The following is a 5,307-nucleotide window of genomic DNA, read 5'->3' on the forward strand; positions in this document are numbered from 1 at the left end:
TTGTGTAGAGGGTGTGGTCTGAGGAATCAGGCTGTAGGAATGGGCCTATGATGCCCTTTCCTGATAATCAATGCTCAAGGCCAGACTGGTTACACAAAGTTCTCTGATATTTAAAGCAAGCTGTTGGCTTCAGCTCTCCACATCAGGAGCCTGATGCCATCAACCATGTCAATAATAATTGCTTCTATTTATTGAGACTTACTGCATATAAGGCATATAATTTGTGTTATCTCATTTAATCTCCACAATAATGCTCTTAGATAGGTCCAATTATTGTTCACAGATTATTATCTACAGATAATAAAATAAAGATTTAGTGTAACCAAGTAATTTGGGTGTCATACAACTAGTAACTGGTTGAGTTGGGATTTAAACAGAGGTCTGTCTGACTCTAGAGCGTCATGCTCATCAGTATTAACTCCATGTCATCTGGAAGGATCCAGTCTCTTGGGAAGGTAGATCCACAGTCAGGGGAAGGATACTCATTGTGAGCTTGAAACCCAGGTAATACGGCATTGGTTATGTATTTCTCACAGATATTTAAGAAGTATTTTCCTGTATCAAAAACATTGAAAGTAACAAGTTTTGATATGACCTTAAACATAATCAAAACAACAACAACAGCAAACAATATATTTAATCACTTTAGACCTTGAAAACATCTTAATGTCCCCTTCAGAATATCCACAATTATTTATCTGCTCATCACAATTTACAGTGACTTTTCCTCAAGGAACAGATTTTTTAAAATTAAATCTAGGAGACTGGTTCAAGATGGTGGAGAAGAAAGATGTGCCCTCACTCCCTCTTGAGAGAGCACCAGAATCTAACTGCTGAACAGTCATCGACAGGAAGACACTGGAACTCAGCAAAAAGATACCCCACCTCCAAAGACAAAGGAGAAGCCAGAGTGAGACAGTAGGAGGGGCACAATCACAATAAAATCAAATCCCATAACTGCCGGTGGGTGACTCACAAACCGGAGAACACTTATACCACAGAAGTCCACCCACTGGAGTGAAGGTTCTGAGCCCCACGTCAGGCTTCCCAACCTGGGGGCCCGGCAATGGGAGGAGGAATTCCTAGAGAATCAGACTTTGAAGGCTAGTGGGATTTGATTGCAGGACTTCGACAGGACTGGAGGAAACAGAGACCCCACTCTTGGAGGGCAAACACAAAATAGTGTGTGCATTGGGACCCAGGGGAAGGAGCAGTGACCCCATAGGAGACTGAGCCAGACCTACCTCCTAATGTTGGAGGATCTCCTGCAGAGGAGGGGTGTGGCTTTGTCTCACCATGAGGACAAGGACACTGGCATCAGAAGTTCTGGGAAGTACTCCTTGGTGTGAGCCCTCCCAGAGTCCGCCATTAGCACCACCAAAGACCACGGGTAGGCTCCAGTGTTGGGTCGCCTCAGGCCAAACAACCAACATGGAGGGAACCCAGCCCCACCCATCAACAGACAAGCAGATTAAAGATTTACTGAGCTCTGCCCACCAGAGCAACACCAAGCGCTACTCACCACCAGTCCCTCCCATCAGGAAACTTGCACAAGCCTCTTAGATAGCCTTATCCACCAGAGGGCAGAAAGCAGAAGCAAGAACTACAATCCTGCAGCGTGTGGAACAAAAACCACACTCACAGAAAGATAGAGAAGATGAAAAGGCAGAGGGCTATGTACCAGATGAAGGTACAAGATAAAACCCCAGAAAAACAACTAAATGAAGTGGAGATAGGCAACCTTCCAGAAAAAGAATTCAGAATAATGATAGAGAAGATGATACAAGACCTTGATAAAAGAATGGAGACAAAGATTGAGAAGATGCAAGAAATGTTTAACAAAGACATAGAAGAATTAAAGAACAAACAAACAGAGATGAACAATACAATAACTGAAATGAAAACTACACTAGAAGGAATCAATAGCAGAATAACTGAGGCTGAAGAACAGATAAAGTGACCTGGAAGACAGAGTGGTGGAATTCACTGCTGTGGAACGGAATAAAGAAAAAAGAATGAAAAGAAATGAAGACAGGGTCCCAGAAGGAGAAGAGAGAGAGAAAGATCCTGAGAAAATATTTGAAGAGATTATAGTCGAAAACTTACCTAACATGGGAACGGAAATAGCCACCCAAGTCCAGGAAGCGCAGAGAGTCCCATACAGGATAAACCCAAGGAGAAATATTCCAAGACACATAGTAATCAAATTGACAAAAATTAAAGACAAAGAAAAGTTATTGAAAGCAACAAGGGAAAAACGACAAATAACATACAAGGGAACTCCCATAAGGTTAACAGCTGATTTCTCAGCAGAAACTCTACAAGCCAGAAGCGAGTGGCATGACATATTTAAAATGATGAAAGGGAAGAACCTAAAACCAAGATTACTCTACCCAGCAAGGATCTCATTCAGATTCGATGGAGAAATCAAAAACTTCACAGAAAAGCAAAAGCTAAGAGTATTCAGCACCACCAAACCAGCTCTACAACAAAGGCTGAAGGAAATTCTCTAAGTGGGAAACACAAGAGAAGAAAAGGACCTACAAAAACAAGCCCGAAACAATTAAAAAAATGGTCATAGGAACATACATATCGATAATTACCTTAAACGTGAATGGATTAAATGTTCCAACCAAAACACAAAGGCTCGCTGAATGGATACAAAAACAAGACCCATATATATGCTGTCTGAAAGAGACCCACTTCAGACCTAGGGACACATACAGACTGCAAGTGAGGGGATGGAAAAAGATAGTAAATGCAAATGGCAATCAAAAGAAAGCTGGAGTAACAATACTCATATCAGATAAAATAGACTTTAAAATAAAGAATGTTACAAGAGACAAGGAAGGACACTCCATAATGATCAAGGGATCAATCCAAGAAGAAGATATAACAACTATAAATATATATGCACCCAACATAAGAGCACCTCAATACATAAGGCAACTGCTAACAGCTATAAAAGAGGAAATCGACAGTAACACAATAATAGTGGACGACTTTAACACCTCACTTACACCAATGGAAAGATCATCCAAAATGAAAATAAATAAGGAAACAGAAGCTTTAAATGACACAATAGACCAGATAGATTTAATTGATATTTATAGGACATTCCATCAAAAAACAGCAGATTACACTTTCTTCTCAAGTGCGCATGGAACATTCTCCAGGATAGATCACATCTTGGGTCACAAATCAAGCCTCAGTAAATTTAAGAAAATTGAAGTCATATCAAGCATCTTTTCTGACCACAACGCTATGAGATTAGAAATGAATTACAGGGAAAAAACCGTTAAAAAACACAACACATGGAGGCTAAACAATACGTTACTAGATAACCAAGAGATCACTGAAGAAATCAAAGAGGAAATCAAAAAATACCTAGAGACAAATGACAATGAAAACACGATGATCCAAAACCTATGGCATGCAGCAAAAGCAGTTCTAAGAGGGAAGTTTACAGCTATACAAGCCTACCTAAAGAAACAAGAAAAATCTCAAATAACCAATCTAACCTTACACCTAAAGGAACTAGAGAAAGAAGAACAAACAAAACCCAAGGTTAGCAGAAAGAAAGAAATCATAAAGATCAGAGCAGAAATAAATGAAATAGAAACAAAGAAAACAATAGCAAAGATCAATAAAACTAAAAGCTGGTTCTTTGAGAAGATAAACAAAATTAATAAACCATTAGCCAGACTCATCAAGAAAAAGAGGGAGAGGACTCAAATCAATAAAGTTAGAAATGAAAAAGGAGAAGTTACAACAGACACCACAGAAATATAAAGCATCCCGAGAGACTACTACAAGTAACACTATGCCAATAAAATGGACAACCTGGAAGAAATGGACAAATTCTTAGAAAGGTATAACCTTCCAACACTGAACCAGGAAGAAATAGAAAATATAAACAGACCAATCTCAAGTAATGAAATCGAAACTGTGATTAAAAATCTTCCAACAAACAAAAGTCCAGGACCAGATGGCTTCACAGGTGAATTCTATCAAACATTTAGAGAAAAGCTAACACCCATCCTTCTCAAACTCTTCCAAAACACTGCAGAGGAAGGAACATTCCCAAACTCATTCTATGAGGCCACATCACCCTGATACCAAAACCAGACAAAGATAATACAAAAAAAGAAATTTACACACCAATATCACTGATGAATATAGATGCAAAAATCCTCAACAAAATACTAGCAAACAGAACCCAACAACACATTAAAAGAATCATACACCATGATCAAGTGGGATTTATCCCAGGGATGCAAGGATTCTTCAATATACGCAAATCAATCAATGTGGTACACTATATTAACAAATTGAAGAAGAAAAACCATATGATCATCTTAATAGATGCAGAAAAAACTTTTGACAAAATTCAACATCCATTTATGATAAAAACTCTACAGAAAGTGGACATAGAGGGAACGTACCTCCACATAATAAAGGCCATATATGACAAACCCACAGCAAATATCATTCTCAATGGTGAAAAACAGAAAGCATTTCCTCTAAGATCAGGAACAGGACAAGGATTTCCACTCTCACCACTATTATTCAACATAGTTTTGGAAGTCCTAGCCACGGCAATCAGAGAAGAAAAGGAAATAAAAAGAATACAAATTGGAAAAGAAGAAGTGAAACTGTCACTGTTTGCAGATGACATGATACTATACATAGAAAATCCTAAAGATGCCACTGAAAAACTACCAGAGCTAACCAACGAATTTGGTAAAGTTGCAGGATACAAAATTAATGCACAGAAATCTCTTGCATTCCTATACACTAATGATGAAAAATCTAAAAGAGAAATTAAGGAAACACTCCCATTTACCATTGCAACAAAAAGAATAAAATACCTAGGAATACACCTACCTAGGGAGACAAAAGACCTGTATGCAGAAAACTATAAGACACTGATGAAAGAAATGAAAGTTGATACAAACAGATGGAGAGATATACCATGTTCTTGGATTGGAAAAATCAATATTGTGAAAATGACTATACTACCCAAAGCAATCTACAGATTCAATGCAATCTCCATCAAATTACCAATGGCATTTTTTACAGAACTAGAAAAAAAATCTTAAAACTTGTATGGAGATACAAAAGACCCCAAATAGCCAAAGCAGTCTTGAGGGAAAAAAAAAAACGGAGCTGGAGGCATCAGACTCCCTGACTGCAGACTATACTACAAAGCTACAGTAATCAAGACAATATGGTACTGGCACAAACACAGAAATATAGATCAATGGAACAGAATTGAAAGCCCAGGGATAAACCCATGCACCTATG

This window comes from Balaenoptera borealis (assembly GCF_965194805.1).
Source record: "Balaenoptera borealis genome assembly, chromosome: 1".
Lineage (NCBI taxonomy): Eukaryota > Metazoa > Chordata > Mammalia > Artiodactyla > Balaenopteridae > Balaenoptera > Balaenoptera borealis.